This window comes from Euprymna scolopes, chromosome 2, assembly GCF_053919585.1.
Source record: "Euprymna scolopes isolate OS-2025 chromosome 2, ASM5391958v1, whole genome shotgun sequence".
Lineage (NCBI taxonomy): Eukaryota > Metazoa > Mollusca > Cephalopoda > Sepiida > Sepiolidae > Euprymna > Euprymna scolopes.
The window spans coordinates 66,521,797-66,535,094 of NC_136483.1; the positions used below are offsets into that span (position 1 = coordinate 66,521,797).

General features: G+C 33.7%; 1 protein-coding gene across 8 annotated transcripts in view; it reads right to left on the reverse strand.

The window, feature by feature from the left end:
- LOC145291908 (calmodulin-binding transcription activator 2-like) overlaps window positions 1-13,298 on the reverse strand; it is a 2,646,613-nt gene that overhangs the window by 315,094 nt on the left and 2,318,221 nt on the right. The gene's annotated exons all lie outside the window — the stretch shown is intronic.

The window sequence follows — 13,298 nt, forward strand, 5'->3', positions numbered from 1 at the left end:
ATTGTTGCAAACCTATGATACTTTGGTCCAGAAGGGAATTTATGCAGTCATTTTATTATATATGGGGAAAAAAAACACTTTGCGATGTAATGTCTCGTACACACACACACACACACACACACACACACACACACACACACACACACACACACACACACACACACATTATTATTATTATTATTATTATTATTATTATTATTATTATTATTCATTTTCACCCCAAATGAGGCATATTGACACTTGGATAAGGGGCTACTATTTTGGATCGTGTCTAGATCGGACTATGTAGAGAGTGAGAAGAGAGATGTTTTTTCACATTATATTTAAATTTCTGCTTGTGAGTACAGCCAAGGAAACAGAAAACGGGGAGGGATTTTTAAAGTTCAGCAGTTCAAGGTAAGAAATTATTACAAGAGAAGGCCTACCAGCATCTACACACCTCAACAATAAAGGGTGGGATTTTGTTGCTTGTTGTGTTGGCCAGGGGTATGTACGTTGTGGGGGCACAAGTACTGTGAGTTCACCAGAGCATATTCCATTAAAGTAATTGTAAAATGGGCACAGGGATGCAACATTGTGGCAATGGGACAGGGGCTAGAGCTTGACCTACAGTGTACGAGTTATTAGATCTGAAACTCATTTTTGAACCTTATCTAAAAGAAAGAGACCGGTGGTAAGTGCATCAGCTCAGATGTGGAAACAATACGCTATGCATGGGCGAACTGTGGCTTTGTAAAGACATAGGATAGTCTCTGGTGGGAGTAATTTTCTAGCACGGTAGAAGGGGTCTACTTTTTTGCAGCAGCCTTAGCAATATCCTCAATGTATTTGTTCTAATTCATATTGCCTGAAAATGTTAGGCAGAGAAAGTTTTAAAGATGTGCTTTCAGAGTGTTATTTATCATGGCAATCGGTTGTTGAGAAGTTTATCTGTTGAAGTCTGAAACAAAGGGGCTTGTTTCATTTGTTTTGCTCGCTTAGTGAACTTTATGTTTAGCCCTATAGGCAAACACAGACTAAGACAATGCAGCAACAATAATAGTAACAGCAACGAACGGTCGATGATACAAAAGAGTTTCCTGTTATCGCCAGCCTCAAGAGTAAATGATGTGCGCTTACGATCTCTAGTAAATTTACCTATGCCTTCCCGAACATAGTTTCCGGTGGTTATCTCAATAGCAACACGCGAAAAGGAACAATATTTGGGTTATGCACACAACAAAATAAACAATTATTGGCAATTTATTTCTACAAGTCATCACAAAATTAAGATGCGATGTTATTGTAGAAAGGATAGCATAATCGTTTATCTATGCAGAGTGTTAGCATCAGATCATTTTTTTGTACAGGGTAGCACGATAAAATTATTGCCCTAGAGAAGACGACATGATTCCATTTCCGTTTGATGAAAATCAGTTTTCTTTTTCTTTTTTTGTTCCAGACAATCTACTAGTTGGCCAGTTGTGTACAAATCCCAAAAGCGATAGAAGCCTTCTATCATGCCTGAAAGTGACACAATGTTCAACGAGTGAGATTGGAGATGCGCCGCTGTACAACTCATGCTCTCTATTGCCCTCAAAATGCATTGCTGTATTGCTACGAATAACAATGCCTAGGGTGATGAAAAACAAAATTTCCGGCCATGGTTATGGTCTTTGGTGTGATTTCAAGTGGGGGCCACATCATGCCACCTCACATTTTTGAAGTTGGCTTGAAAGTCAATACCAAAGCGAACCTGGATGTGCAATCAGGTGGCCACTGGCAGACCCTGAATATGGCAGCAGGACTCTGAGCTGGCCCACAAGTCCAAAGAAACCCAGGCTTGGCTTCAGAAGGAGTGCTACGACTTTGTACCCTTCTCTTACTGCCCCCCCCCTCTTCTCCCCTGTACCCTTCTCTTACTGCCCCCCTCTTCTCCCCTGTACCCTTCTCCTACTGCCCCCTACTTCCTAAACCCGCTAGACTACTTCGTTTGATCATACGTCAAGAGCATCACCAACATGACCTCTTACAACACTAAAACCAAACTGATCGCCGCCATCTGGCACGTACTCGCTGAACTTCCATCGGCGCGTGTGGAAAAAATATGCTCTCAGTTCCGGTCCCCCTGGTGAGGTGGTGATTGAGGCTGAAGGCGGCTACATTAAATAGATGTCAGATCTACTACATAATCAAGTTAACCGAATTGATTTTTTCAATAAAAGTTTAAAAATAAAGCTGTACTGTTGTTTTCTTTAGTGCGACAAATTTATCGTTCCACCCTGATCTTTATCAGATGAGCTTTAAGTTTCACTATTTATGCAGAAAGAAACGAATAGTTTGACGAAATAAACATTTAATTTTTTCAATAGAAGTATTTTTTGTTTGTTAATGTTCCTGAGATAGATAAATAGATAGCGAGAGAGAGAGAGAGAGAGAGAGAGAGAGAGAGAGAGAGAGAGAGAGAGAGAGAGAGAGAGAGAGAGAGAGAGAGAAATTAGGTTACACATTTGCCAACATATTTCGGTTCAAAAGTGTCTGTCTACGGTTGTAAGAATATATATTTAAGTGTTTATGTTTGTGTTTTTAATTAGCATGTATATATAATTAGTTAGCCCTCCTCTGTCCGGGATAGACACCTATTGAGAACAGCTCGACTTGAATAAGTTTAGCTAATCCATAGCTTTCACCGACAGACTTCTGATAATATGTAACCAAGTCATGTTAGTATAAATAAAAACTTGTATATCTAATAAACGGCCCTATGGGGCACTTTTATATAAACAGTAAAGATTCAATGAATTTTACTCTGTAAACTTACCTGGATATATATATATATATATATATATATATATATATATATATATATATATATATATATATATATATATATATATATATATATATATATGTATGTATTCCATCATATAGTCCATCATATATATATAGTAATCCATATATATATATATATATATATATATATATATATATATATATATATATATATATATATATATATATATATATAATGTATGTGTGATGAATTCAGAGTTAATACAAGGTATTAACGTTAATAAATATAGTACTTTATATTATACTAGAATATTTATTAGTAAAGCTGTTATATTTATAAATTTAGTGAATTCACACAAAAGGTAATGCAATATTTAATAGAAGAACTCAACTGTACAAAAATATCAGTATTCGATTAATTGCTTAAATTAATTACGGGATAATAAGTTAAAATAAATTGGAGTCAACACAACCAGATTTTATTAAACAAACGATTTAATAGAAAAGGTCATATTCTTGTGTTTGAATGACAACCCAGGAACATTTACTTTTATTTTGAATGACTCGAATTATCAGACAGAAAATCTGAAACGTCAATGTTCAATTATGATTGAGTGCGAAGAGACCTGTATGAATTAATGTTCACGACATCAGTTTTGAAGAACCATTTTCATTTAACAGGCAAGATGCGTTATTCAAAACAATTTCTTTGAACTAATGCAGATGACAAAATTGTGCTTACAATTTAAAAAGGTTACACAGGTGTTCCTGTCGCACTGATCTTGGACTGACAGGCGAAGAAAAAAACTTAAACTTTTGTTTTATTTTAACTTCGAAATTTTAAAAGGTTGAAATAACAGAATTGTCAGAAGAGTCAAGTCCACAAGATTAATAACAAAACATATTATGTTAAAAAATTCAACAGATCACAAGTATATAAAACTGATAAATATAATTGCCTGTCAACAAATACTATACATGCTAATTTTGAAATAATACCCAATCCACATATTGTGGCTCAGAATTAAGGTTCAATGAAACAAAGGTTCTCATTGGTTTACCAATTATAGGAGAGCAGAAAATGTAACACGGCTTGTAATTAATTAGCAAATCACAAAACTCGTTTCAAGTAAAATGTTTTCCATAAAAGAACTAACAGTTGCAGAACTGGACATAAGATTGTTGGTAAGTTTAAGAAGCAGAGTAACAGACAGACAGACAGAAAATGACAGACAATGGTGCCTATCAAAAAACAAAAATTCCAAAGACTAAGAAGATTTTTTTTTCTAAATTCGAACTTCTTCAACTGACAAAAACACAAAGGAAATTTTCAAGTCTTATAATCAGGATTTAGTATCAGTCAAATTTCTCAACTTGTCTTTTCTCTCCAGCAAAAGCAACATAACTTAGTTTTTATTCTTCTGTGTTCCAATAAATATTCGTTATTGTCCATGAGCAGTTTTTCTTTTCATAATTAGGAGCAGAAGTTTATATGCTTCCCCTAATTCTTTAAGCAACACCAGTTTCGATTGGTCGTTTTATTTTACAACATATCAACACTTTTCAACTTATTTTATGCCAAATCCATTGGAAAAAAGATTTTTTACGTTTCAAGTTATTTGCATCTTCAAATATTTGTTAATGGAGTTTAATTTGCTTGTTTTATTTTACGGCACCTCAAGCTGTTTTGGGCTATTTAATGCCAAATTTTGGAAATAAAAGCTTTTCTGCTTCAAGTTATTTATATCTTTTTTTTTTTACATAGGCATCACCACTTATCAAGGCCCAGAGATCACTCGAGGATAAGGGTTAAAGAGTGTACAGTAGTCAATTGGACAATATAGTGATCGATAGTAATGGAAATTCGGTAAATTTGTCAACTAAAGTGGAACGGCTCATCAAGGACTTGTTTACGTTGGACTTGAAGACAACCATGTTGTAGTCAGCAGGAAAATGGAAGAGAATTCCACAGAGTTCTAAGAAAGAAGCTTCTTTCATGGAATCTACGTTTAGGTTTAAGCACAGATAAAGAGTGGGGGGAATTATTGATAGTGTTTACAGCTAGACGAGTGTTTCTTGTGAAAGTTTAGCGAGGGGGGACCATAGATTGAAGCTCAGTCGAGCACTTGCCATACAAATAACGATAAAGCAAAGACAAACTTGCAACATCTCTCCTGTGAGAAAGAGGTTGCAGGGAAGAGAAAAGGACATCAACTATGAGGCTACGAAGTCTATTTTGAACTCTATCTTCAAATATTTTTGATGTTGAGTTTAGTTGATTTATTTTTAGTTATATCAACCCTTTTAGGATTCAATCATTTTGGCAAACGGAAGAATGACAACAAAAAATATAATAATAATGCTATTTCAAACTGAAACTTGATAGACCAAAGAAAATGCTATATCAACATAAACTGTGACAGACTTAAGAAAATGCTATTTCAAATTGAACCGTGATAAATCAAAGAAAGTACTATATCAAAATAAAGCGTGACAGACTAAAGAAAATGTTATTTCAACTGGAAGCATGACAAACCAAAGAAAATGCTGTTTCAAATAGAAGACACTGACAGACTAAATAAAATGCTGCTTCAAACTGAGGTGTGACATAACAGACCAAAGAAAATGTTATTTTAAACTAAACATGACAGACTGCCCTACTCAACTTCTCAGCAAGATGTAAGGACAGATGTAAAGTGGGTAACTCGAATCAAATTGTGCTTTCAATTAAATATATATTTAGATATTAATTATTATTGAAATTTTTCCATTTCATTTCCAATTCTATTTTTATAAGATTTGGAGTCTGTTTTTGAAATATGTCTCCATCTATTTTTTTTTTTTACAATGCTTTATTTTAATGTCTTTTAAAGCAGTATTTAAAAAGAGGTGATTATAAATTGGTTATTGAGGTTATTTATTTTTTTTTGTCGGAACATATTTAAATGCAAGCAATATCATTAAAACATTTAGATACGAATTATATTAAATTTGGCTATTTGGCATGATTCGATATTTCAACTTCCAAACTAATATAGGAATCATTATTGTGAGATAAAAGTGTTGCATTTAAAAATAATTGATACTAAATCAGACAGAAAAATAAGTCAGAGCATGAATGTAATACCACAATTATCTCAGTTTCTGAAAGGAACAGGTTTAACATGACACCATCATATCTGCGATAATGATAGACGTCAACCTAAGCTCTCAACCCCAAGTTGAAGAGCCACTGTTCAAAACGGCAAGGTACTACAATAAGGCTGACTGGGATGCCATCAGGGATCACATTAGAAGATGCATGAAGAAATCGGAAAACAGTGAGGGGGTCTATTTTTTAGAAACGGTTGAGAGGATCTTACTAATTTTTTTTTTTCTTTTTCCACTTCTTGTTTCATGCCAATTTATGAAGAATAACATTTTCAATCAATTGGGGAATATCTGAAGTAAGATGACCCCGAGTGTAAATGTGATATTCTGGTGACCGAGATGATTCTAGTTAAGAGTGAGATAGACTTTAATTTATTATTTCTGAGAAAAGATGACGAATGAGATCAGCTTAGTTTGTTGTAAATGTAATTTTTTAATTTTTTTCTCCAAATAAATAATTCAAAGTGTAGTATCTGTTGCAGCGACATCAGACATTTTACTAATACTGTGAAATAAATCACAGATGTTTATATTAATTTCTTGCCTCGAAAATTACTGAAAATGAAATTTGAAGAAAATCTTTTGCACATTATTTTTATTATTATTAACTCACGTAAACATTATTAATAATTATAAAATGATATTACGTTTCTGAATTTTTGAGATGAGGATTGGTTATTTATATTATTTGCATTCTTTGGACTACTGTTCTCATCTTGAGTGTCATTTTCACAAGGTTTCGGTCAATGTAACCTACGACCTTCTCTAGGTGTATCTTGTCAAACTCGGTAATGTTCCTGTCGAACTTGGGAATTTGAAGGTTCAATTTTCAGTGTGGCGACCAAAAAATACAATTGCAAATAACTTATAACCTCTCTCCAGTTATGGCTGATGGAACAAGAGCATGCTACCCCGTGAAGTAAATAAAGTATTCCATTCCAAATTCCATCCTAATTCCTGAATTCGACAGCAACATTCCTGAGTTCAACAAGATGCATATAAAAGAAGGTCGGAGGTTACATCGACCAAAACGTTGTGAAAATGACACTCAAGATTAGAACAGTAGCCCGATGAATCCAAATAATACGAATAATATTATTATCGGTAAAAACTATTGCATAAATATGAGAAAATATGATATTACAAATTACACATGGTTTATTACAGAATATTGAGTTATTAGAAACTGTACTTATACATCTATATTTTACAAGGAAGTCACCACTTATCAAGGCTCAAAGGCCACTTAAGGATAAGGGTTACTGAGTGAATGGTTGTCATCGGGACAACAGAGTAGTAATCATTAATGGTGGAAATCTGTGTATAATTTGATTATAATTGAATATAAAATACAGTAGAACCTCGGGATATGGTGACCCCGGGATATGGTTTTTAAAAGGCTATGATATGCCCCTGGTTGCGGTATTCACCCCGCCTTACGGTGTTATTTATAATGTTATTTGATTATATACACGTGTATTATATACCATACTGTATTTTATTACAAATTTTTAATGCTGTATCCCGGGGTTCTATTGTTATATAAGTATGCAGCTTAAGAATACCTATAACTGTGGGTGTGTACAGATTACTATTTATGCATACATTTATACATACATTCTTTTTAAGCAATATATAAAGTTGTACATTTACAATCATGTATATATGTATGTGCATCAATTAATTTACCAACATACGCCGGAAAACATATTTGTGCGTGTCCGTGTATCTATATTTATCTATATATAAAACAAAAAAACTGTCTGTTCACATTTTCTTTCTTTTCCATCCAATGTAGACCTAAAAAAAAACAATACTAATTGCATATCATTCGTAACGTAAGGATCGCGTTTAGCAAGGAAAGAATTTGAATCAGCATATCCTTCCCACGTGATATTAATCGAGTTTTAATCTTAAAAGCTGATCCCTGACTTGATGACCAATCAATCAAGGGAGATAATTATTTCTTAAACTAGACATAAATAAATATTTTTCTAAATTTATTTTTTTATTTAATAGATACGCGAGTCTTTTCATGCCTTTTTATTTTAGTGAGGAGAACATGCTGCTACAACATATCTTGCACATCTATTTTTATTCACGCTACAATTTTAGTCAGGTATATTACATACACTTAATCTATATTATCCTTTCACCTGTACAATATATATATATATATATATATATATATATATATATATATATATATATATATATATATATATACTAACAGGGAGATCCAGCGTTGCCTGGGATTGAATGATGATCAACACGAATATTTGGTACTGTTTGATTCCAGTGGCAAAAAGTTCAGTACGACTGAGAACAATGCCGAGATAAGTGAAGAGCACATACAGCACCTGGTATTCTGAAATGGTCACTCATTTAGTACTGACTAGGTTCAACGTTGCTGAACTTTGGTGATCTAACAGAAACCGTTGTGTTGACGTGATTATGCTATGTATGTATATATATATGAAGTTAGGTACATTTATGTATCTATGTATAGGATTATTCCTAAACTAATTAACGATCATTATAAATATTGGAACACAGTTGATAGAAATAAGGATGGGTAATGGGAGCTATATTTAGTTTAATTTAGTTTTATGCAGAGTGGAAAAAGAGGAGTTAGAAGCCCTTCGTGAGAATTCAGATAACTCTGATTTTTGTGAAATAGATATCAAGCAAAATTTAATGAATATTCTTGAAATTTTAGTTTCTTTAGAATATCTGAAAGAGTTTTTAGTAGCCCTAATATCGGTACAAGCTCTTAATTAAAAATTACAAATATTTCAGATTTGCATTAAATTTGATTCATAATAATTATTGACATGAATTAAGGAAGGTCACTACATTTCAATTTCTTTTAATAACCAAGTAGCTTAAGCCTTAATTTTCTAGAATCAAAATAATGCAATGGATTTTGATGAAAAGTGTGAAAAGGATTCTAGATATTGTTTTGTAGTACGAGTTCCATATTGGAGATGACGCGGAGTTCATATTGGGGCACATATATAACGGGACTCATGTAATACAGACAAAACGATAGTGATGATGAGGGAGAAAAGACATTTACATATATACAGTTCTTTTAACACAGAGGAGAGGAGAGGAGATACATAATCTTCGAAGGGTTACACAATGTTCATTATAAGATGATGAGCACAATTACCTTTCGTTCGTGATGAAGGATGACATAAGACAACAGTTAGAAAACACAATGATGATTGCTTTATTTATTTGATCGGCCGGTCGAATGACGTCAGGAATTCAAATGGTATCGCTACATTGGTTTACTCCTCTCCCCTCGCCTCCAAGGGGGTCTGACTCCAACTCATCAACTGACCAACTGACTGCCAACTGACTTGCTCTCTAACTGACTTCTGACTGACTAACATCCTAACCCATAAATGGAGAAATGTCCTTTGTCTATGACGTCAGAAGTGTGTTTTTCAAACGTGACCAATTTCACGTGGCTTTACATATGTTTGTCCAACACACTTTTGACAACAAAAGAATCCTCCTTTCTAATCTAACTTATTTTAAACAATATAATTTAATTTGCATTGTTCATTCTTTTATTGACATATTTAACATTCAGATTTCCAAAAGAATTAACAATCAACTCTTTTTTCCGATATAAACAATATTTAACTATTCTAATAGAATTTAACAATAGACTAAATTCCTAACATTCTATTTCTTAACTTTGCCTACAGGGTTCGATTCTTATCCTAATCTCATTTTCACTTATCTAATATTCTTCTTATTTACATAGAAAGGGGACAGCCCTTCCCTGTAACAGATATAAGGTTTAGTATTATATCTTGATTTGTAAGGTGACATTAAAATGGTGTTAAATTGTTCTGTCCGTTATTCTGGGACAGGTATTTTTCTTTTCTTTTTATAAAATTTTCTTATTAGTTTATTCCAGCTGTGGATAGGGCATCCTACTGGATGCTAAACATTCACCCAATAACTCAAATATTCCAACCAAGAGATCTTTTTAAGATTCGGACCATTCATTTAAGTGCAATTGTTTGAATCTCTCTTACACTTGGTTCACCAGGTATATTTGCCAGGTAGTTTCTGAAATTCTTTTTGATGAGTCCAGTTTAAAATCACTATCAATAATTTCCTCCACTCTCTATCGGTGCCTATTTCAACATGGATTCCATCAACAAAGCTTCTTTCTTAGTTCTGCTCGTCTGTGGAACTCTGCTGCGGTGGTCTGCTTTCCAGCTGACTACAATATTGTTGTCTTCATGTCCAACGTAAACAAGTTCTTATTGAACCGTCCTTGTAAATGATCTGATTATACCAAATTTCTACCATAAACGATTACTAAACTACTGTCCCAAATGACTACAAGACACACATTAATCCGTATCCTCGAGTGACCTCCGGGCCTGGATATGTAGTAATCACTTCGTAAAAAAAAAAAATGTTGCTCCTATAATTACATGTATGTCTGTGTATGCATACATATTATATTTTTTCCAGTCATAATTATAGATACACGTCTCCCATAGGATAAGTGACAACCTCTTGTAAGCGTTCTATATCTGCATGGTTCCCCTGTCCCAAAAGTATTTCTGAAGACCATTTTTACCTCAGGAATGACTAAAATGTGGGGCTTGTGTTGCCGTGAAGGTTTGCACGGCAACAGCAGCCGACCATCTGAAACGTACTCAAGTGTGGGTGTGTGGGGGTTGGATGAAGGAGAGGAGGGTAGGGGGAAGGAGATCACCTTTCAAAGGTACATACATAGACAGAAGTTTGCTCCATATGTTTGTCAGATCGCATATCTGTAGCAGAGCGCTTTCAGTGAGGGACACCGAATATTGTCAGATACAATATTATCAAACCCGGGGGAGGGAGGGAGGGGGGAGTGGAGAAGGTGGTGCCAAGCTAAAGATTCCAGGGAGGATTGGACAAAAAATAAACAAACGGAAAATGTGAAGAGATAGGGATTCCCTCCTTTCTCTCTTTATCTCTGTCTCTTTCTCTCTGTTTATTTATCTGTCTGTCCTTCACCCCCTCTCTCTCTGCCTCTCCATATCTCTATTTGTTATATATATATATATATATATATATATATATATATATATATATATATATATATACATATATACATATATATACATATATATATATACATATATATATATGTGTGTGTGTATGAGTGTGTGTGTGTTTGTTCTCTCTCTCTCTCTCTCTCTCTCTATATATATATATATATATATACATATATATATATATATATATATATCTGTCTGTCTATTTGTCGCTCTCTTTCGTTACTTGACCTTCATTTTTTTCTGTCTTTCACTTTGTATAGTTCTTCTTTGAATTTTATATATGTACTAGCAAGCTGCCCGGTGTTGCCTGCTCATAAAATGCTCTTAAATATGATATCTTAATTTATGCAAATTCCATATGTATTATTATAGTCAATTTTCTATTGATTATTATATTGCACCCAATATAAAGTAGTAATTTCAAAAGTAAAAAAATATGACTTGAGTGTCATCAGCTAAAATTGAAAGCAAAACATTTAACGCTTCAACGTTATCCATTACCATCTGAGGTAAGACCACATGCTTATTAAAACTTTACAAATTAACCAGCTTAAACGTATATTTGTGCATACATAAAAGATACACATTAGTTCTACTTACACCTGCCAGGTTCCAATTTTTCAACATTGACCACTTAGTTTAGAATTTATTCCACAGGTCCAAATAGCTCAAATATCAAGTTTCAGCCTTCAATTCTATGAACCAAAAATTGACAGAGTAGTTTGGTAGTTTCCGTACACACAGAACTAGATATATAAGGGGATTTGGACTTATGAACAAACTCGATTTGTTTTTTTAGCTGGCATAAAATAGCTGCTAAGGGGTCACATTGAAAAATTGGAACATGGCAGGCATAAGTCAACTAAGCGTGTATCCTCTATGCATGCACAAATATACATTTATATGCTTAACTATGTTAATTTTTTAAGTTTTAATATATATGTGGACTTAGCTCAGATGGTAATAAATAATATGGAAGAGCTATATGTTATGTATTCTTAAATACACTGCGACAAGTATTATGGAGTTATTTTACATTCTTACAAATCGTTAAGAATAAACAAAATGTTCTTCAGAATTCATATATATATATATATATATATATATATATATATATATATATATATATATATATATATATATTTGTAGTTCCAAGATTTAATTTATAAAAGCTTTTTATGATTTAAATGTTTTTAAAAATTAAAAAATGCACCCTATCTTATTGTTTTAATAGTAAACTAAGTTTCTACAAAAGTTTACTTATTTTAAACTAGCATGGGTGCCCAGCATTGGCCGGGTGTTTGGCGATGTATGTTGAGAAAATTTTTTTTTTTTTAAAGTGGTAGTAAGCCGACAGGCTCGAACCCATACTGTGAAGGAAGAAAAAATGTGAAAAAAGTGACATCTTTGCTGTTGCGCCCATCGCCAAACCTGAAGTGACGAATGTTTAAATTAATGCTAGTCAAACGAAAAGAGAGGATGACTTTCGAAAATATCGGCAAAAAAAGTGACCCCTCCCTGTAGAAAAGTGCCCAGTTGAGGGTGAAGGAATTAATGATTTAAGCCTATTTTTCGACATTTGTTGTCTAAAGGGTCGTGCTTCCACACGATACCAATCTCGTGAAAATATGTCGCCTCTGTCGAAAGTTTTAGGCATACATACATACATTTAAATAGACAAGTGAGATTTATATTATAGACGATTTGAAAGAATGGATGAGGTTTCTTCAGTTAGCAAATGTAGATCAGTTGAGTTAGCAAGTTCACGTTCAAAGGCTGAAGAATACATAGGAAGAAGTGATATAAATTTAAAATGTACCCGAAGGAAAAGGGAATAAATAAAGACCTGGTCAGAGATAGGCTACTCTGGAAGTCAATTTCTTAAAGCCGTCCAACACATGTCAACATGTAAAGTGGATGGTAAATCGAATATGACAATAAGGTGTGTACACGCATGTGTGTGCGATGAGAAAGTGATGCTGGAACTGGCACATCCTAAGCCAAACTCTAAATTATCTCTTTACGTGGGTATTCACTCTGGCCTCCGTAAGGCTGGTTACCCATGAAAAATCCAAGAAAGCTGCCACACAATACTTCATCTGGTGGCAGGTCTGTGAAAACACTCAAGGAAGGCCACAACCATCAACAAAACCAGAAATGTCTGAAGAAGCATAACATCAATAACTGCATCTACATTACCGGTCGGCATCATCATTTATTCTGCTTGTGGCAGATGGTGTCAACAATGGAATGGATTGCACAGCCATATACATAGTCATTGACGACAGAGGC